Source organism: Heloderma suspectum, chromosome 1, assembly GCF_057233095.1.
Source record: "Heloderma suspectum isolate Gila_16-S chromosome 1, 16-S_ref, whole genome shotgun sequence".
Lineage (NCBI taxonomy): Eukaryota > Metazoa > Chordata > Lepidosauria > Squamata > Helodermatidae > Heloderma > Heloderma suspectum.
This window is the reverse complement of record NC_139458.1, coordinates 58,661,128-58,684,734: the sequence shown is the minus strand read 5'-3', so window position 1 is coordinate 58,684,734 and position 23,607 is coordinate 58,661,128.

Below are 23,607 nucleotides of genomic sequence, written 5' to 3'. Positions count from 1 at the left end.
GTTCTTCAGAACTCTTCATCAGGCAAGATGGTAAACAAAGCAAAAAAAGGTGGTGGGAAAGAAAAGTAACTGATGCTAAAGCTATAGAGTCTGTGGTTATAGTCTTAAGATAAAAAGTGGGTGGGGGCTTCAGACATTCAAATGAAGCTCTACCAGGTACTGAGATGGTTTCAGCTTACACCTGGGACTCTGCCAAGGTTTGCTGGGAAGAGGAAACAAACCATGGTAGATCTCTATTTTGAAAAGGTAAAATCCAGCCATTTGCTCAAACACAGAAGTGAAACACACAGATTCCTTGGCAGGTGGAAACAGAAACAGAGAGAAACTAGACAGTTTTATATTGGTAGTTTCAGACTGTGTTCCTACCCACCACCAAAATACCTGTATATATTGACCTGGTTCACATGATCAAATTAAGCCACTGTGTCTTGTTTTAATCAGTGGCATGTGCTGGCCTCCATTTTCCTACCCAGCCATGGCTTGTCATATCATCCAGGTGGCATGACTTGTTTGAGGGAGAAACAACCCTCAAATAATCCATGGCCTGTTGTAGGGTTATTTGAGGATTGTTTCCCCCTCAAACAAGCCATGCTGTCCAGGTTCAGATGATACGACAAGCCATGCCTTGGCCGGCAATTAGGGAAATGGCAGCCAAACATGCCATTGACTAAAACAAGCCACCATGGCTTATTTAAGCCATGGTGGCTTGTTTGATCATGCAAACTGGCCCACTATGTTTGCACAACATACATAGCATGAAACTTGCCCCTGGCCCAGCACCTTTGTTTGATGTCTCAAGGCCTAACGATTTTTAGTTGTTTTAAAGTATCTTTGGAAATACAGAGTAAACAGCCAGTTAAAATTTGAAACTGGAAGGTAAGAGATTCATCCCTCCATCTTATATGTCCCTTCTGCTGAGGACAAGATGTTCTTCTTGCATGTCACTTCTAAGATGGTTTAGTTTTGTTGCCCTTGATACATATCTTGCCATGCTGTGCTAATTTCTCAGAAAATCTAAATGATTACTCATATGTTCCTGAGGAGAGTACTGCAAATCTATAATTTGGAACTGCTTGGTTATGCTTCAGGACCAAAATGAAGAAATGCCGCTCTTTCAACATTTCTCTTTAAATGATTTCCTTACTGCACTGGACACCAAAAGCTTTTATGTGAAACATTCGAAGACTTCATTTCCTGTAGTATTGCTGGATGAGGATACATTTAAAAGGTACATTTAAGTAAAAAGCTTTGGCGCATGTGTGTGCGTGTGCATCGTTTATGTCTTCATAAATGAGGATGGAAACTCTTTGCCTGTTCTTACTCTCTCTTCCTGTTAGGATAAAGGGAGGAATGTAAGAAGAATCTGGTATGATAATCACTAATGTGGATTACCTAAAAGCATCTTTTTTCCTCTAAACGTTGCGGCATTCATGCTATTCAAATTTGAATAATCAGCCAGAAGTTTAACACTCATTCCACATGATCGGTGGTGACTGCTAGTACTTTCCCGACTCCTGTCTCACTTCCACTGTGTTTAGTGCAAGGGTAGCAGGACAGTTTTTCTGTGGAGTGAGATGAAATGTATTATGCAAAAGAGATGTATGGACATACTACAATACCAACAAGAAACATGCAATGCTAACAAGGAAAAAAGGATATAGGGCTCCTTTACACAGGGCTTTTATCCTGTTATTGACATAGCTCACTCATGGACGTTTGCGGGTCCTTTTCATGACGTCGTTAACCTCCAGGGCACATCCAGAGGTATTTCCTGGTTATTTCATCTCAAAAAGATTCAGAACTAATGAACCATCTTTTTAACTCAGAATGTTATGTGATTAAAACAGCCACTAGATGGCAGTGTTTGATTGAGTTCTATGGAGGCTTGAAAATTACAGGCTTCTCCTCTCAGCAATCACGTGGTCACTACCTGGGAGCCCATGCTAAACATGAGAAGGATCCAGAATGGCAGGACTATGGGGGTTTTCTTAAGTGTAAAGGCAGCCATAATAAAGTTACTCAGATCTATTTGTTGTGTGGATAAACTAAAATAGAACCGGGGCACATAGTTTTTAGTTTAGTCCTGGTGACTAGGGATGTACGAATCCCGTACCTGGCTCTGTGCAGGGGCATCCGTGGTGTGGGGGAGGCGCTCTGTCCCTCCCCCTGGATTCCTCCCTGGCTGGCTCCTCCACAGAGCTGCCGGCCGGGGCTGGCCACAGCCGGAGTTCCAGCTGTGGCCAGGCTGCTGCGGTCACAAATGGTGGCCGTCGTAGCGGCCACCATTTGTGTCCTTGCAAGCAGCCGTGATAGGCTACGTAAGTATTTATGTAGCCTATCACGGCAAAGAACAGGGGCGCAAATGGTGGCCGCTACGCCATTTGCGCCCCTGCTCTTTGCCGTGATAGGCTACATAAATACTTCTGTAGCCTATCACGGCTGCAAGGATGCAAATGGCGGCCGCAGCAGCCCGGCTGCGGCCGGCCAGGAGACCAGCCAGAGTCGCCGCTGTTGCCGCCGCTGGAGCTGCTGTCGGAGCCACTGCTGCCACCGCATCCACCCCAGGTAAGTTCCGTCCTGGAGGGATTCCGCGGAGTTGCGGGGGGCAGGAGGCCATTCCACCACAGATTCCAGGAGGCCAGATTTTAAAGAATCCAGCCTCACTGGAATCCGTGGCGGAATTCTCTGACATCCCTACTGGTGACCCTAAAACAATGCTGCCCTACTCATATTTCTCACATGTACTATTATTCATTGAATTTTTCATAGAACAATAGGGCTGAAAGGGATTCTAGCCCAAATCCATGCACGGATTGAGGTTCATCCCTCCTCAGGCACTGAAGACACATTAGACCAGCACGCTGGGAGATGTAGTCCAACACATCTGGAGGATACCAGGTTGGGGAAGGCTGCAGTAGACTACTTCATTTAGATCAGGGGTGGGCAACTTGTGTGGCCCTCCAGATGTTTTGACCTACTACTCCCACCATCCCTTGGCTGTGGTCATTAGGGTTGATGGAAGTTGTAGCCCAAAACCACTAGCGGGCCACAAGTTGCCCACCTCCGATTTGGATTATGTTCAGGAATATATATGTACCATGCACTGAAGGATTACCACTCAGATATGGTGTCTGGTAGTGAATTAAGTATATTGAAAATCTCAGTTATTTTCTAGTTCCTCAGGAATAGCATGCCCCATGAATACTGATTGTTGGCTTCTCAGTTTATAACTTACCTCTTCCGTTCTGACATACCCTATTCTCCTTTTCCCCCAGTCCCTGTCAAAAGTCTGCAAATTCTTCAAAAAATCTGGATCTGAAGGCCAAAACAGACTTTACTGTAAATCTGTTTGTAGCAGCTATGCTTTTCCCCCCATTGTTGTTGTTTTTTTACTCTAGAGTAAGCACAGGGACCTCAATCCAGATAGGACCTGGGCCAGGGGTCGGGGGTTCAGGGAGCTTTTTAAGAAGCAGATCAGCCTCCCCTGCACCTAGTCTAGAATTTAAAAAAGAAACAAGATATAGCTGATAGATACAGATTTAAAATAATGCCTGTTTTGGCCCTCAGCAGCAGAATAAATTATGCAAAATAAGCAAATCTAGTGTATGGCCTTTTGGTCCTTTAAAATATGTCTGTATCTTATCATGCAAATTAGTGCAACTTGCCAAGTCAGTTTGCAAGTGGAAGTAAACAAAAGAGGATGGGGAAAAAGACACAGGAAGCTGCTTTAGTTAGATAAAAGCAAAAGGAGGTTTTTTCCTTGGGGGACCACATTGTGGAAACAGTGTCTTCTGCAAGAGGTCAATGAAAGTTGAATTGGCAAATTTCATCTCCAACATTTGTTTAAAAGGCTTGACCTGTAGCTTTACCAGTGGAAGCTAAGTTAAGGAAGAGAAAATATAGGAGTAGTACCTCATACACTCTTGAGTCCTCCTTCCTGAGTAGTGGAAAGCTTAGAGCAGCCTTTGCAGGGCAAGTTGCCTTTGGAGATGAGAGATACTGATGCTGTGCCAAAACTTTCTTCCAGATTTTGTTTTACTCTTCTCATTCAACTTGACAGAAAGAAATTGCTTTCAAAATGAAATTCAGATAAGAAGAACATTTCAGAAGAACCCAACTCACGGGCTAGCTTCGGGGTTCTTATGCTTACTTACCTAGGAGGTGGCCAAGGAGTGTGCATGAGTCCCCTGCTGTCTTTCACTGTAGAATCAGCCTGTAGCCTTCTTGGAGTCCGTCCTGCACTTCAATTAAAGCCCAGAGGAAGACATCATGAGGTAATTCCTCCCATAGGGCTCTTTCAGATCAGGAAGTGCAAGCAGCCTGGGAAGCTGCTAGGGATGTACAACCCCCCCCCCCCGTCTGGTCGGGGCGAAGGTCTGCTGTGGGGCAATTGGGGCCACTTGGCCTCTCGCGGAGTCCTCCGGAGCTCTGCCATGTCTGCCGGAGTTGGTGGAGTGGCTCTCTGGCTTTCTAAAAAAGGCGATACACTAATGGTGGCTGCTGTTAGCCTATCATGAAAATTCCAGCCGTAAATGGCATATTGTGTGCTGTTTGTGGCCGTAAAGCACTTACTTTTACCTACATTGCAGCTGTTTAGGCTGTATTTAGGTAAAAGTAAGTGCTTTACAGCTGCAAATGGTGTACAATACACCATTTATGGCTGTAACTTTCCTGCAATAAGCTTATGGCAGCCACTATTAGCGTATTGCGTCTTTTAGGAAGCTGGAGACCCGTCCTGCGGGAACTCCTTCAGACCTGGAGGTAAATGTGGCCAGTCCACCCTGGACTCCGGAGATCAGATTCTTTGGAATCCGGCCTCATTTGAGTCCATGGTAGATTTCTCCAGCATCCCTAGAAGCTTCAGATAAACACAGAAATATATAATGGAAAGAAAAACACATACACAGCACCCTCAACCACCTCACTTTGACTGGATTCAGATGATCATGGGGACAAAAGAAGCCATCATGACTTCCCCGCCCCCATGTATGCTGTGCGCACAACTGCAATTTGCATAATTACCCACGATGCAGTGCAGGTTGCTGTGTCGTCTGAACCCGGCATGGTGTGCAGTGGGGGTGACTTCCTACCCACATCACAACCCATGGCTTGTAGTAGGGGTTGGGGCACTGGTAATAAGCTACCCCTGGCACACACTGCACCGGGTTCAGATGACACGGCAACCTGCACTGTATTGCACATATGCAAATCATGGTTGTGCAGGCAGCACATGCAGGGGTAGGGGGGAGAAGCCATGATGGCTTCTGTTACCCCTGTGATTATCTGAACACCCGGAGTGATTAGGTAAGCTAAAAAAAACACCACCAAAATAAATTCAAAATAAATTATAAAATACCCTGTGAATGAGGCAGAAAAATGGAAGCCTCTTTGATGGAGGAAGAAAACTTTCAGGAAATTGGAGGACAGATTTTGGTACAGTGCTAGCTCTACCTCCTCCCTGGAGCTGGACACAACACTGCCCTCCTCACATCTGCTACAGGACTTTCAGCAAAGTGGTGGTATTATAAGCATCTCTGCATTAGAGACAAGACCTACCCACAATCACCCCTAGAAATTTAACATTTGGAAGACCTTATGGAAGGTGCAGAACCCTGTAGGAAACAACTAGAGCTGAGCCAGGATTTCTCAGAAGACATTTTCCTCAGAAGTCTTGAGATTTTCCTTTTCTTACCGCTCTAGAAATAAAAAGCCACTTTGCAGAATTTTCTCAAGGATTTCTTCACCTTTTGGGGAGGGTGGGTGATGGTGGTTGCCTTTCCTCTCCCCCTACCCAGTGATCTGGAATTATGCTATGGGGCATTTTGGATGATGCAAAATGGGGCCAGGCTGCCAACACAGTTGCTGCTGTTGCCACTTGCAGTGGCAGCACAAGCAAAAACCAAAAACCCTCATCAAAAAAAGGAAAAGCTGTGATAAACCCTTCCAATAAGAACAAAGGAAGAGCTATGCTGGATCAGACTGGGGTCTGTCTAGTCCAGCATTCTATTCACACAGTGGTCAACCAGCTGCCCACGGACACACCCAAGCAGGACATGAGTACAATAGCTTCTTCTGGCCCATGTTCTTCAGCAACGGGTGTACATAGGCATACTGCTTTTGATACTGGAGGTAGCATAGAGCCATCAGGACTAGTAGCCATTGATACCCTTATCCTCATCAATTTCTCCAGTCCCCTTCTAAATCCACCACTACATCTGGTGGAAGTGAATTCCATAGTTTAACTATATGGTGTATGAAGAAGTATTTCCAACAATAAGTCCTACCTGTGAGAAACTATTGGAGAATTTCTCCTCCCTGTGGTGAAATTTAGTGGAATTGTTCCTCCAATTTCTCTGCCCAAAAATAGGGCAGAGAATTTTGCATGTTAAATTTAATTCCAATGTCATAAACTCCAAAGGAGATATTGTATTGCAATGTATTTTACATTTCCCATTTGCCTTTCAGAAAAAGCTGCAGGGGGTCAACCATTTGTTTGAACTGCAAATGGAGAATTATTCCCATGTTTACAGTAGGGATAGGTGAGAATTTTGTTTGGATAAATATAATCTTACCAAAAATTACAAAAATGGGATGAAAGATTGAGATTATTATTGTTGTTGTTGTTGTTGTTATTTTAAGAATGTAGGAGAAACCAAAAATGGCAGTTTCATCTATCCAGGCAGAGGGCTTTGAGTACTTAGCCCTAAACATTGGCTTTGAATCTTTGGGTATTCAGACATGTTTGTGGTGCTGAATTAGGGTTGCTGCCACCTTTATTTCTGACAGCCTCATCATCTTTTATAGCTACCTGGCAGGCATGCTCCTCTCTATGCCAGGAATAGCCGTGCCTCTTGAATTTGGCCAGTGCACTTGGGTGAGAATTTTATTTGATGCATTGTTTGATAAGAACATACCAGCATTCACAAATTTCTTCATAAACAGGACAGAAAGAACATGAGATCTTAAAAAATGTGACTATGGAAGAAAGTGAACTTGACAGATTCATCCATCCTTAGTTTACAGGGATCTCTAAATCTGCAGAAACTGCAGAATCTGCACTGCAGTTTGTTTCACATTTTCTTTTGACCCACTTGGAAACATATGGAGAGGTCAAAGTGGGATTGCAAACTTGAAATGAAGAATGTGTGTTTCATATATATATATATATATATATATATATGAATTGCCAATAACTTTTTTATCCTGGAGTGGCTTCAATTCTGTTGTCTTCAGAGGGAAGCTCTCTTCACTTCAAGATCCAACAGAAACAAACTGAAATGGCCCAATTCTGCTTGGGCTTTGGATTTTTTCCAAATCTGATGCACACCCCTAGTAAATAGGAGTTCTTGTCTAATCTTGAGAATTGCAGATAATGTCCATCTAGTCTTTATGGCTGGTTCAAACGACTAAATTCCTCCATCTTGTTATGCATGAGGATTCCTATAGCCATGTCTGAAAAAGTAAGTATACAACATTGACTGTAAGAAGAGTGACCCTGTAGCTATTTTTTTGATTGCAGCTGCTGGAAAAAGTGCTGCCACAGTTATGGAGATCACTGCCATCTCACTGCTATGGTTCACACTAACCACTACCCCATGCAGTGACATACCCATGTGCATAATGGAGGAATTTAGTGATATGGACCTACGCTAAGCCAATTTGTCTGGCCGTGACATCTATCAAGATTATCTCAGAAAAGTCTGATCTAGAAATCTGAATTTAAATGTAATGCAGTCACAAAACAATGTGTGTTTTCACTAGTCCAAAAGCAAATCTCAGATTAACAAGAACATGGGTGAATTTTGTGCCATTCATATTCAGAGGGTGAGGGCACAAACATGGGAATATTGGTTTGAATTTGGGGGAAGAATTCATTTTGCAGCACTATTGGATTGAACCCGACTTATAGCGCTATCCAACACATGTCCACTCTGGAACACTTCGTATTCAGTGCGTGTGTACAAGATTGCAGCCTTCTTTAAATAATTAGTAAGATAATATGTAGAAGTCATCTTTCTGGACCACGTCCACCCACATCAGATATTTGATCAATATCCATGGAAGGTCTCGGGACAGCATGGGAACATATTTTGGTCTATCACAAGCTTCCTAGAATCTTTGGGATCCTATGAGTAATAATAGGGTATCAACATTAAATATAAACATGCAATGTTCTTGAAATGTTTTAAATAAATGTCAACATACAGAAAATAGCATTCCTCTGACAAGTATTAATTTCATTTTTTTTTCAGTGTCAGTTACTGGCAAAAACTGACATAGTATTTCACTGTTGCCTACAGTCTAACATACTTCACCTTCTTGAATCACTCACATAACTTGAAGTTCTTATATAACAAAGAGCAATGCATTCTTTTCACTATAATGTCAGCTACATTGTTAACTTTTTTGTCAGTAATAGAAGTGCTACCAATTAATTCTACATTTTTTCCTCAAAAAATAATAAGCTAGTTTAAGGGAAAGGGATAAAAAGAAACCTGCTACCAGATATTAGTAAGGGAGGGGGAGAAAGAGAAATAGAGAGAGAAGATTTGAGAGAACAAGTGTTCAGCCTTTAACTAAAACTTGATTTTGGATTTTTAAATATATCTCCTTAGTTCATAAATTAGGATTCTGTCAGAGGTGTTAAAAAGCTAGTACATTGGGTACCTTGCTGATTTCCCCCCTGGAAATTTCCCCTCCTAGCCCCAGATTAGTATTAAAATATAAACATGGGGTTGGAAACTATATGTTTGTCTTTTAATATGTTATTCTGCCATCACATTTGGAAATATGTGAGGTTGGATCCAGGATCTGCCTCCTGAGGACAGAGTCTCTGCTCATGCCTCTGATTCTGGGGATTCCCCCCCATCACACACACACACACACACACACACACCACACAGCTCACTACATTCAGCTAAGTCACCCAATCCTCTGTGTAGCATTTTCAAGGAGGCAGGAGGGGGTGCCATGGGGAGTAAAGGGCGGGGAAGACTACTTTCACTAGCCAGGTTGCAAGTGTCTAAACTGGGATCTATCTAACCCATAGAGAGCTGCAGTGCACAGGCAAGGGTGAATGATTCCTTCCAAGCCCACTAGAAAAGAAAGCAACCACGTGTAGAGGAAAATGCACCAGAAGACGATTGTATATCGAATAGTTAGGGTGACATGGCACGAACTATTCCTTCCATGCCTGAATCTCCTGAACGGCCTTAAGAACCAGACCCCCTTAATCGTTACCAAGCCTCTTGGCCTGACTTTTTTGTCTTTCAGCGTTAGCCACTTGCTTTTGAAAGACACAACCTTGGAATATGGGAGGATCTCTATATATATTATGTTGGCTTCTGTCTACTTGTTTCTAGCTTATCTTTTGAATGGTTCAGGAATGTATAAACACCATGAGACCTAAAAATCAGACCACCACAACAGGTGATAGGGTGCTGTCCCAAACTGCACACAGCCAAAGAAAATCTTAGGTATATAAGTCCCCAAGGTGTTGTCACCCAGGCTGAGCTTCAGTGAAAACCTGAACCATGGAGGTGCTGCATTCCAGTCATTCACCTGGGGACTCTCCGTTGCCATTTATCTGGAGCTTGAGCTCCTGACAACAGAAAGGAGAAGGAAGCTATCTTGCTCTGCACTGGTATCGTATGTTATCATTTTGCCTGCTCCTTAAACATCTGTCCACCTGTGTGTATGTGTGTGTCGCTTCTGAATCCTAAAAAAAACTGTTGCCTCTTGGCAAAATACCACATACCAAGCTTTGCTTTATATGCTGACTATTCCATTACATGAGGGAAGCAGAGAGCCCAGTGGGGAAAGGACAAATATGGATGATGTGGGACTGCACTTAGGCTGGTCCAGAAGCTGGAGTTAGTGCAGAACACAGCAGCTTAGCAGTCGTCAGGAGCTCCCCTTTTCAGCATGCAACTCCTTTGCTGAGGGAACTGCACTGGCTGCCTATTCACTACAAGGCCAAGTTTAAGGCATTAGTGCGAGTGTACAAAGCCCTAAACAACTTGGGACCAGGATACCTGAGAGAGCTCCTTACCAACCTGCCTCCTTCCTTACCAACCTGCCTGGTCACTGAGGTCATCAGAGGGCATGTTCCTGGTGGTTCCACATGGGCCCATGGCCCGGTTGGAGTCCACCAGGAAAAGAGCCTTCAGTGTGTGTGTGTGTGTGTGGGGAGGGCGTTCTTCTGGAACTCCCTGCCTTTGGAGGTCAGGCAGGGACCAATGTTGTGTTGCTTCTGGCACCTCCTGAAGACATTGTTATGACCAGCCACGATATAGTAACTTTGCTCCTATTGTAACTTGTTTTTTTTAAAAAACGTTTGAGTTGTTTGAACATGGTGTTTTATTCTTTTATCTTTGCTGTTCACTGCTCCAAAATCTTTTGATGTGGAGCAATATATAAATATTGCAAATGAATGAATGAATGAATGAATGATGGAAGTCACTCAGCTACAAAGAGATCCTTGGCCTTTGGGCAAGGAATCATCCCTCAAAGGGCCAAATATATCATTCAGTCTCTAATACCAATGGACAAGCTACATTCATAGAATAATGGCATCAATGAAGCCTATATCCTCCCTGATAGGCCCCTTCCACTCCCCCAGCACTTCCTGAGATCTGAATATTTAGTTCAAGCATATCTGCAAGAAATATTTGTTTCTTGTCCTCTATGGCAGAGGTTGGTGGAAAGCAGATCAGAATCTACTTGTAGACATCTGGGTGATTTTCTACAGCAGAGTGGTAAGGAGTTCTGACTCCCTATTGTCGAACAATAGCAACGACTAAAAAACCCCTTTTCCTGAACCAAAAAAATTAGGTTCCTGAAAAAGTGCACTTGGGGGGAAAACAGGCATGGATTTGGGTGTGAAAGCACTTGTGAGTTCTGGTAGTGGTCACAAAGTCCTGGGTTCAGAGGCACCCTAATCCTTAATTCTTTGCATATGCTTGCCCATCTGAGCCACTATTTTGCACTTGGGTGGTTTGGCGGACCACAGGGTTATAGTAAAAAAAAAGAAGTAGATCTCACAAGCCAGAAGTCTGCTCACCCCTACCCTATGGTACCTCCAAGTTCTATTGTACAAGTAACAAGCAGCAGTGGAGGCTGGTGGCTCCAATGTCAGTGGGGCTGTGAATCTGCTCCGGGTTTCAATCAGAACCTGTCAGAACCCTAAAGGAGCTATCCAGGGGGCTGAAGCCAACCATCAAAGTAGGTTCAGTACCTTGGATAGCTCCTTTCGAGTTCTGACTGAAACCCAGAGTGGATCCACAGCCCCACTGACACCAGCCTCCACTGACAAGCAGATATTGCAGCTTTCAGGAAAATCTGGCATCATTAATGCAAACTTGCAAGGAACCCTTAAACCAAGCTTAGGTATGACATGCAGCATTTTAAAAACCAGGCTGTGTTCTATTGGTAACCTATCTGTAAGTTGTTCTCTTTAGAAGTTGCACAAGCACTCGTATGGTAGAGGCATAGGCCTAGTTCCCCTAAATTCCCCTAAGTTCTCCATCAGGGCTATACCACTTCACTGCAGGACACAGAGGCAGAATTCACATGACTGAATGGTTCTCCATTAAAAAAACAAATTCCTTCATACTGTAGCCTTCTCCCAGCTGCGCTAGTTTTCCACAGAGAGGGATATTTTTGTATAGAAATGCATTCAATGATGTGAGCTCCCAATGGCAGTGTGAAGAGGCAGAATCCAGATGCACAATCCATGCCAGAGGGGAAAAGACCTTGTTTGGTTGGTTATGCCTACATTAGGGTGGCCATGTGTCCCTCTTTACAGAGGACAGTCCCCTTTTTGAAGGTGTACTTTGTTTGAAGGCCTGCCTAGTAGTCCAAGTCCTGTTTAAAGAGAAAGAACCTTAAGAAGAGAGAGCTTGGGCCTTGAAGTTGCCCATCAACAGCAGACTGAGCAGACACACAGATGGACTGAGGTTTTTCTGTTTTTGTTTGTTTGTTTGTTTGTTTTTGAGGGGGGGTGATGACAAAGCCGGTAAGAGAGGAAGGGCAATGATTGCTTCCTATATGAAGTTGCCCACTTCAGGCATCTCTAAAGAAAAGAAAGGTTCCTCCTGTGCAAGCACCGAGTCATTACTGACCCCTAGAGGGACGCTGCTTGCGCTGGCGTTTTCATGGCAGACTAGCGGGGTGGTTTGCCATTGCCTTCCCCAGTCATGACTACCTTTCCCCCAGCAAGCTGGGTACTCATTTTACCCACCTCGGAAGGATGGAAGGCTGAGTCGACCTGAGCCGGCTACCTGGGACCCAGTAGGGATGTCAGAGAATTTCTCCACGAATCTCGGGGAGGCCGAATGCCAGCGCATTCGGCCCCCCCGAAATTGGTGGAGAAACGGTCTGCCCCCCTGCCCCCCCCGGGATGGGACTTACCTTGGTCGAATGTCCCTGGCGGTGGCGGCTCCAGCGGCGGTGCAGCGGCGGTGCGGCGGCAGCGGCGGCATCCGGTCTTCCGACCAGCTGCCGCCGCCGCCATTTCCAAGTAAAAAACAAAACAAAAAAAAGTTATAGGCTACGTAAAGATTTACGTAGCCGATCACGGCTAGATTTTTAAAAAACACCATGATAGGCTACATAAATGTTTACGTAGCCTATCACGGCTGACTTTGAAAAAAAAAAGTGTGTACGCAAATGATGGCGCCCATGGGCTCTGCCATTTGCGTTCCTTATTTTGGCACGTGTAGTCTACGTAAACATTTACGTAGACTACGGCGAAAATAAGGGCAACACTATTTGCGTACGCGCTTTTTTTTTAAGTCAGCCGTGATAGGCTACGTAAACATTTACGCCTCCGCCATTTGCGTCCCAGCAGGACTAGAGGATTCGCGGCTGGAGGGACAGGGCGCCTTCCCCCAGGCCAGAATTTCGGTGGGGAGGGATGGGGTGCCTCCCTCCCAGCCAGAATTTCGGTGGGGAGGGACAGGGCGCCTCTCCCCTGCCAGAATTTTTGGGGGAGAGATGGGGCGCCTCCCCCCCACCGCGAAGCAAGCTTCGGGATCAGGTAAGGACCTAGGACCCAGCTTCCGCTGGGATCGAACTCAGGCCATGGGGAGAGTTTCAGTTGCAATACTGCCGCCTACCACTCTGCGCCACATGAGGCTCTCTACACCAGCCTAAAATCCTGCATTTAAAATGGGACTTTCTTCTTCCGTTTTAAATGCAGGATCACCACTGTGTCCCTTTACATGCGCTTCCTCCCTCCCTCCCCTTCTCCCCATATCCGAGTCTTCCATTATCTTTCATTGATCTTGCTCCTCTTCTTGTCGCTTTAACTCTCTTGATGGAAGGAACTGAAGTGGAGCGCACAGCAGGGTCATTTGATAGCTCATTATCTGCGATCTATTTAAAAACGGAACAAAGAGCATTTAGTGCAGGAGACGCCCTGGAGGGTCACGGCATCATGTAAAGAGCCTGCAAACCTCCATGAAGGAGCGATCTCCATTACAGGATAAAAGCCCAGTGTGAAGGAGCCCTGACTGGGACCACCATCTGACTGAGCCCACCTTCAGAGGCAAGGCAGCAACCAGGGACAGGACACTTTCTGCAGTGTCATCTAGATTGTGGAAAGCCCTTTCTAGAGGCATTCACTTGGCATCTACTTCATTTTTTCTTATGAGCGGCAAGTTAGATGTATTCTTTTCACAAGATGAATTCTTTTTACGAGTGGCAGGTTGTTTTAGAACAACTGGTCTTGCCGTCTTCACCTACTATTCAATTCTGGTATTGCTTTTGCTGTATTCCCCCTTGTTTTAGTTATATTTTGCTTTCTTTTTTTTCTTATTGCTGAACTTTATCCCTCAAATAATGACACTGCTCACTTGGAATATTGTATTGTGAAAAGGTGGTGTTAAATATCTATATATTAAACAAGCCAACAATGGCATTTCAAACTCAAATATTTTTATTCTGTTTCAACGGGATTTTGAAACCTGCCTCAGTCTTTCAGGATGAGCCCTTATAAATCTAAGGGTAGTACCCCATGTTAGTCCTACATAGAGTAAACCCACTGAAATGAATGGGAGTTAAGTTAGTGGTAACTAACTGAAGTCTCATTCATTTCAATGAGTCTACGCTACGTGAACTAACATGGATAGTACCCTAAATACATTCATAATCTGGATACTGGCGACTGATTCGAGAGCCATTGCATCAAATTCATCTAATGTTATGGTGACTAATTCCTATTGAAAGCAATGGGACGATATAACTAACTACTAACAGGCAAACCATTCCCAAGTACCAAGGGAGGGGGATCTGTGGTGGACTCACTGACACATTCATTTATTCATTCACTCTTTTATTAAAATATTTATTAATATTTTTATTATTTTTTATTTTATTTATCCAGATCCCTGATGGCTCACACAGCCAGGGTGAGAGGTGGTGGTGAGGCTTTTCTATTATTTCCCCCCATTTTTTCCCTTTAAATTTCCCCTCCCATTGAAACTGATGGGAAGAAAATTTACTACACCAGCTTCAGGCTGGCATGGATAAGGGACCGATCCGGAGGGCTTCTTGGGCATACAAGGGAGCTTGGGATCCAATGGGAATGTAACTCCTATGCCCATGAAGTTTTCTATGGGTGGACCAGAGACCAATCAAGTGGACTTTCCACTCTGTTGGCAGAGCTCCCCTACACCTGTGGAGGCAAGCAGGGGCAGAGAGAATATTTCTTAAAGAAAGATCTAGTTTGAATATGCCTGCAGCAAAACTTTCTCCCAATCCAGTTCTTCTCCCAGCATTTTCATTTATTCGGGTGGTAGAAGATCTATGGCTTACGACAATGGGGACAGATGGAGAATCCAAGGCAGAAGAACTGCCACATCCTAAGCCCTTTCAGGCTTGTGCTGTCCAGTGTGGAAGGAGGGGAGGAGTGACTTTTTCTTCCCCTCCCTCCATCACCTTCTCTTTAAAAAAAAAACCACATTTCTTTCCCATTGTTTCCAATCAGAGGGAAACTCACTACACCAGGTGTAGTGAACATGTCCAGAAATGAGGGGACTTTGGGTCCAGCAAGTCCAAAGTCTCCCCTGACCCACCTCTGACACATGCCCAGAACACCCCCCTTTTGCCATTACTGCTGGCAGAGTAATACCAGAAGGGCAACCACAGTGGTGGAAGCTCTGCTGTCATCTAGAGAGGACCTCTGCAGGTGGACCTCCCTCTCTGCCCAGGGGGGAGGAAGTCTGTAGTATCCTGTGACCCCTGAGATGCCCTCCCAGGGGCCATACATTTGCACCCCTAATGACCCCTTTCCTCTTAAAAGAAGTACCTTAAGGCCCAAACAGACATTATTTAAATCCATGTCTAGCAGCTATCCCCCCATTTTTTCCTCAGGACCCAATCCGGATGTTAATACCCCCCCACACACCTCAACTAGGATCCCGATCTGGATTGGGGCCCCATGCCTTGTCTAGAGCCAAAGAAAAGAGAAGAAGACATAACTTCTAGACACAGATTTAATGTAATGGCCTTCTGGCCCTTAATTTAGCTAATTCTTCCCTCTATTCCTTTGCAAACTGAAAAACAAGAAGAATAAAGGCACTGCAAGATCTCCCCACTCCCACTTAAAAAAAAAAACACCTGATAGACCTCTACTCTGCAGGTGCAACTCCCATGCAATGCGTGATAAATTTGATGGCATCATGTTTATTAGAGAATAGTGCCTTTCCTGAGCGCATACAACTGGGAGAAGCTGCAGGAAACAGAATGTTATGTAAAATAATACTGTTAAATATACATAAGATTTACTCATAGCGTATGCTGTTTACATATAATGCCTAATAAACATATTTCACCCAAAGTTAATGTATCCCAGCGGAATAATTATATAAAATAGGTGTGTAATCAATTTAGTGGAAAGAAAAGAAGGGAAAGAAAAACTACGGAAGGGGGTAAAAAAGTGCCAGCATGTGTAAATATGCTTGTTAGCAATAAAATTATATCTTCCTTTTAAGTATAGGTAGGTTTGGAGAGATCCAGTTATAGAATTTTATTTACAACAATGCAGTAAGTTGCCATGCATCGCTTCTGCAACCTTTTCCTCCCTTGAAGTCTTAGTTCCTCATTTGAAATATTAATGTGAATGTTGTTCCAATAATATGAACTCCATCAGATCATATGGTGAAGCATTTCCAGACATATTGATAAACCCATTGATTCCTTCCATTCTTGTAGTCAGTGGACTAAGGCAGAAAGGATCAGTAGCCATTTGACCTTCATTGTGTATTAAATAAACACCAGATGGTGAGGATTTGGTCGGTACATGTATTCTTTCTTCTTGGTAGTCATGTTCACACTGTTGCTTCCCACTGAGCCTTTCTCTTTATTTGTCATGGTGCCAAAGCTACTTCTATAGTACCTTTCATGCATCACAGCTTTCAAATCTTGTCCCATTAGTTTCATTTTGTTTCTATCATAAATAATCGACTACTTTCTTATACACTCTTTCATTACCTAATAATGATTGCTCTTGGCAAACAAGAGTAAAGGCTGACAAGGCTAGCCAGTACCGTTTGCCCATTTAGTATAGTGCCTGCTTGCCACTATTTATTTAAAAAAGCAGAAAGCACCGCTAGTGATCCAAAACCTCCAAAAGACAACCACCGCTACCCAAAATAAAACTTTTTAAAAAGATGTCATTCAAAAGTGATCCATTCAAATGGAAATAGTCAGATCACACACACACACACACACACACACACACACACACAAGCTTCTACCACTCACACCTCTGTTTGTCGTCGTCTTCTTCTTCTTCTTCTTCTTCTTCTTCTTCTTCTTCTTCTCAGGATTTTCATCTCCCAGGGTTCCAAATTGCTACTCTTGGTATCCATTTAAGATAACAGCTTCTGATTAAGGCAAAAGTCAAAACATTTAGCACTAATTATATTTTGCAATTACTGTATTGTCTACCTACCTACCTACCTACACACACATGCATATATGGGAATGGCTCGTAAAGGAACCAGTGCTCCTGCAAGAATTACAGTCAGAGCCATCCACTGTAGAAAAAGTTATGATTTGCACCTAATCATTCCCACAAATGCATCTGGAACGTCCACATTATTCCAGAACTGTTCTAAGGGTCATTTCAGACATCAATTGGAGCTACTGTTTTAACAAGAACGTATCACTTACAAGGTTCCCTTTAACTGAAAGGGAGTTTTACTATTGACTCTAGCAAGAACAGTATGGTATCCAAACTGTACTTTGGAGCTTTAGAGGTACCATAAATTTCTGTTGCTAGGAGCTTCTGACTCACAAATTGCATTGCCACAAAAAAAAATGGAGTTACCACATGGATCCTAGGAGGGCTTTGGGGTTCAAGTTGGCCTTGCTGAATAGGGTCCTTAATTTGTACTGCAAGGTTGTTTTCTGATCTTGAGCTGTCAGAGCAAATGCATTTACTGAAGAAGAAGAAACATTGTTTCCTAAAATCTGCTATTTATCACAAATGAGGAAACTGGAGTATAATTCCTTCATGTGTAAAAAATAAAATAAAACTGATATTGCCCTCAGTTATATTTCCCTTCACCTAAATGGAATATGCCACAATATGTCTTGTTCTTGCAGCTGAAAAATGATCCTTTGACTTAAATTATATCATTCTGCCTCCTACAGAATTTTTGCTGCAGAGCAAGTGTTATTAGCAGGGAATGCCATTGTCATACATTTCACAGAAATTTTAAAAGATAATACTTAACATTTGTACAGTGTTTCAAAGTGTTCAAGGCCCTTCACATGAGCTATGTAGATTCTAGTTGTTCTTGCAATAAACCTGCAAGATAAATCAGTATTATTACACACACACCCCATATTGCAGGTGGAGGGACCAAAGCTGAAAGAGTTTGCCAACAGCCGGGGGTGGGGGGGATTAGTTTAGGGTGCAATTTTATGCATGCTTAGACAGAAAAAAGTCCAACAACTCCGAGCATGCCTAGCCAGCAGGGCTGGCTCGAGGGATGCTGGGAGTTGTAGGACTTTTTCGGTCTAAATATGCATAGGATTATGCCCTACGTTACATAATTTCACACTTTCAAACCACTATGCGAAGCAAAACTCAGTTATATTTCAAAATTCACACTTCTCCAAATTTTGCAATTGAATTCTCCAATCAAAAATGCATACGAAATGTGTATATTGGGGCAAATAACGTTCAAAATACATCATACCAGGAAAATTGCTTGCAAAAACTGTGCATATTGGGGAAAATGCATACAAAAATGCTTATAAATTTTCATACAAACTTAAAAGAAATAGTCTTCAGGACAAACCAAACACAAGACTGGAGAAATTCTCAAAGTTCAAGATGAACTGAACTTAAGACTGGAAAAACGAGAAACTGAAAGGAACTGAAACTGACAGATATGTCTATCCCTAGTAGGGATGGAGAGACTCACCTCCATCTGGGGTTGTCATTGGTCGCTGAGCTGCCACTGCTGCCCATGCCCACTTGCCATTGCACGTGAGCCCCTTGACAGCTTGGTGAGCAGCATGCAAGTGGAGCGGGGCCACCTGCTCCTTCACCGAACCACCGTTTTGCATAGAAATGGCAGCTTGTGTCATTCCGGAACAACAATGTAGCACAGATTGCAGCCGTAAAGGGGTGATCTACGCAACATTACAGGTGTGAATGTTGTGTAGATCTCCCCTTTATGGCTGCAATCTCTGCTACATTGCTGTTCCAGAACGACCCAAGCCGCCATTTCTATGCAAAATGGCAGCTCAGGGAAGGAGCGGACAGTTGTCAGATGCTCACGGACTGCACTGCACTTGCAGATGGGTCCAATGAGTGCTGGGTGGTCTGCAAATGAGGGCCCAGGGGACCAAGTGGGGAGGACTCCATTGGAATCCACCCCTGTAGTGGGTGCCCACAACATCTCTAATCCCTTGCTACAGCCATCTAGTAGTTCATGGCAGAGGCGAGATTTGAACCAAGAATGTCCTGATTCATTGTGCAGTCTCTCAACCACTACACTATACCTGCACTTACTAGGATTGCTCATGAGCAGTCCTTCATACATCATCATCAAAGAAGCATATTCTAAGGCAGCCTTCACTAATCTGGTGCTTTCTAGGTATTTTGGACTACAGTTCTCATCAGCCCCAACAACATGGCCAATGGTCATGGATGATAGGAGTTGTAGTCCAAGACATCCGGAGAATGCCAGCTTGGGGAAGGTTGTCCTAAGGACTAAAAAGATAGATGAAAGCAAGTGTATTGATTACATCCACCAAACACAGCTAACATTGGAACTAAGCATTTCATGGGCCTGGAGATACACACTAATCAATCTCTCATATTTCCTTCTCTACCAGAGTAATGCGCACCTATTGACCAGACATAATGAAACTTGGGACTAGTCTGTTTCTCTTATGCAATAAGGCAGTGTTTTGTTTCTTCTGAAATTAGAATTTTAAGCAAAGCAAATCCAAAATGGAACTGACAATCTGCCACTCTGTTTTTGTCCTTGAATATTATGTTCCTAGAGACTACGGTTGTATGACCCTTGTAAACATGTATTTAATTGTCAAAAGTGTAAAAGAAAAATCACACTTTATCAAAGGACAAAGAAAGAAAGAAAAGAAAAGAAAAGAAAAGAAAAGAAAAGAAACAGCTTTGCCTGCACACTATGCAGTGAAATCACTACAACACAAAGAGTGAAGCTTGAAACCTGTACAGACTTTCAGAACTACTGTTTTGCAGACTGGCTTCCCAGAAATAATATTCTCTAAATAGGAGCTTACCAGTTCAACAGAGTAAGGTCTGAACTGAGGGGGGCAGGGTGAGCGGAGCACACAGGGAGGGTTGCCCATGGAAGGGATGTCCCGGTACATGCTTTGAGCCCTGAATAGGGCTTACTTAAGGCCTGATGCTGTCTCTGCTTTCAACTCCTGGCAACCTCCCCTTTCCAAACAAGCTTTGCCATAGCAAAAGTGGGTAGGGGATGTCACTGTCATCAGTCAACTGAATAACTCCTGAATCTATTGCAGCCTTTCCACAACCCAGTGCCCTCCAGATGTTTTGTACTCCAACTTTCATCAGGACCAGCCAGTCAGGAATGCTGGGAGTTGCAGTCCAAAATGTCTGTAAAACACCAAGATGAGGAAGGTTAGCCTATTGCTTAATAGAGGGGCAATAAATTAAATAAGTTAAGAACAGTTAAGTATAGGGACCTGCCAGGGAAAAAAAGTTGTTCGCACTACCCGAAATGAAACAGGCTAAACTTTTCCTGGCAAAGTGATGCAAGTAGTTGAGACAAGTGAACCAAATAGTTATATAAAAGGGGAAAAGTAGGACAATAGGATGACCACAGAAAAATGCCCTTATGAAATGGGCACAGAAAAGAAATAGACAATCTTTATTTGAATTAAACATGTGACTGTCTTATAGTCTGTTTTTTCCCCCCTTAAAAGTTAGCTGGTGTTTTTTTTTCCCCTGACACCTTCATTTCTATGCAGAGGATACCTTTTTAAATAGGACAGATTCACACTTTTAAGAATGGACTGGATTATCCCTAAGGCATTTTAGTAGTCCACCTACAATGGCATACAAAAACCCCTTTTGATATTAAAATACAAACTGTGGATAGTGACTAATGCCTTAGCAATGGAATATAATTTTGCAATGGAATATGTAATTTAGGAAAATAGCCAAGAGAAGTACTGCTGATAAAGAAATTGATCATATTCAATGTTCAAGTGCAAAACCTATTTCCAAATATATTCTAGCTCTGAAGAATGGTGCAGTCATAGCAGGTGGGAGGGAAGCATTGTTTTGGTCTTTTGCTTTTAATATTGGTTTCCTGTTAAAGATACATTTCCAGGGATGAAGGTACCTCATTCAAGAAGCATGCTGTTTCTATATAATATGTATGACCGTTTTGGTTTTGTATGTTTTTAACCATTGTACATCGCTTTCAGTATTTTTAATGGAGAAATGACTCATATGTTAAAAAAAGAGGCCCAGATACAGCTAAAAACTTTTAAGCCCCATTTATTTAAATATTATTTGATTTGTACCCTGCCTTTCTACCAAAAAAAGGTACTCAATGGCACATAATTCTTCAGTAGAAGAATTAAGCATGTGTGTTTGGCTTTGTCTGATCACACCAAAACTAACACCTAGACCTAATCCTGAGGCGGTAGAGTAGAAAGAATCACTTCAATCTGCAGGTGGGATGTGCCATTTTTGAATGCTCCACTGCACAAAAATCTTGCAACAAATTAAAAATAAACCTAGCGCATCAGGAAGAAGGAATTGAGACCAGCTTGTTTCCCATTGCACAGTTTTTCTACTTCTACATTACAAATGCTTGATGTTTTTACAGACCACCAGCCCGCTCCCTCTTTTGATGGTAAGGTGTAGGAATGTGCAGCAGATTTGGACAAATCCTGAATCCCAAGCCAAATTGGCCCCCTTTAGACCATTTCTGGTGCTTCCTGGAGTGAAGTGGGCTTCCCTCTGAAGTGACCAGAACCAAAGCTGGACCCAGCAAAAGGCTTGGTTTGCAATTTGTCTTTGGAAAGGCAGGCAGCATGTTTCCAAAAATACCATATTTTGTTTTCATTTCTCTAAATGGAGGGGAGGGGGAAGGAGGGGTGGTGAGTGACTGCTGGGTCCACCTTCTAATAATAGGGTACATTTTAGCAAGGGACTTCCATTCACTATGTTTTCGGGAAGGGCAAGGACAGGATTACACACCTCAGCATCAGAACATACACTGAAAAGAAATGGAATGCTTATGACTGATACTACTGTTCTGAAAGCTGCACTGACAATTCTCTTTCATTCTTTCTCTGTACAGCAGCCTTCCCCAACTTGGTGTCCTCCTTGGTGTGTTGGACTACAACTCCCAGCATCCTCCAGCCAGCAGGGCATTGTAGTCCAACACATATGGAAGGCACCAAGTTGGGGAAGGCTGCTGTACATTATTACTGAGGTGAATAACAAGATCTTCCTGGAACTAAAGATTTTGGTTCTGGGGTAGCTCTGTATTCTTCGAGGACCTGGAATTAATGACATGGTATTTCATGGCAGATTAAAGGATATGAAGGTCCTATGTCGAAAAACGTGTACAGAACAACATGGGCCTGTTCTTAAGCCATACTCTCTACATATCCACAAGTCATATGTGCTAATGTTACAAAAGTATAGGCAGCCCCTCTCACATCTTTGAATTCATTCAAACAGCTTTTTCTGCTAGCTTAGCTTCCGATTTGTTCTCTCCTTTGAACATGGTTTCTGCTTCCATTTTGTGCAATAGGAAAATAGATACTTTCTGATCTGTGTCCTCCTCTCCCACCCCTCAAGGGCCCGATGCAAGACACAGGAGAGATACCTGCCCAGGAAGCCCCTAGGGTTAGATGCAAACTTAGTCATGCTTAGAATAGACCTACTGAAATCAATGGGACTTGAATTAGTCCTGACTGACTTGTTCCACTGACTTCAGTGGGTCTACTCTAAGTTGACTAAGTCTGGATCCAACCCCTACGTGGTTAAGCCATTGCTGGGTCATGTTTAGTAAGTACAACCCAGTGTTCTACTAATTCAGTGAGAAATGGCGTTCCACATAATTCATTCTTTCCTGAAAACAAATGCCCATTTTCCTGACTATCTATAGGCTCACCATAATTAAATGTCTGTTGCAATGCTGAGATAACTTTCTTTAACAGCATTTGGGGATAACTAATTTGGGGATCACTTGTACTGTTCAGCTGTCCTAGTCCCTGTAGTTGAGATATTGTCTGTGTTTAAGTTTGCACCAGTCCTCTGACATATCTGAGTAACCCACCACCCCTTGACATGCGTCTCAAGTGCTGAGCCTGTCGCCACCTCTGCTTGCTCCACTGGAGTTCCAGGTACCTGTAAAGTCTTCCACTCAGCTTCCATAGGTGCCTCTGATATCACAGTCAACAATCATGCAAGTGATGACTCCTGCGGCACTACTTGCAGTAATTGCTAAACACATTCTCAGAAACATCCACGTGGGCAGAAGACTTTACACATGTTTGGATTGGGATGGAAGCAACACAGGGATCCTTCTTATGTACAGGATTATATGGGCAATCCTTTAAGAGAACGAGTCTGTGCCAGTCTTCTCCCAGGCCTTATGGAAGAGACCCAATGTAGATACAGCCAAGAGCAGTGGCATCCACAACATCTCTGCAATCACTGAAACACTTTTGCAGATGCTGTGGTCTGAACATACATACTGCCTGGTTCACACAAAGATGTGGGATGGATTACATGCAGGAATATGCAGCCAGTTTGCACATGTGAAGCAGACATATGATATATCGAAAAATCTCATTTTACCACAATAGCTTAGTCTTTGCTAACTTTATGTACACATGAATGTTACAATCTTTGTGTTTCATTGTTTTTGATTAATAGAGCAAATTTTCTGGAAACTGAAAAAAGAAAAAAAAAGAGTCTGTTTCATTCTGCAGAACAGAATTTGGGCAAATTTCCATTTACATACCTATTATCCAACTCCTCCTAAGCAATTCAAATGCACAGATGCAAGTATACCCACTAAGCCAAGAGCAGCAAGCCAGATTCTG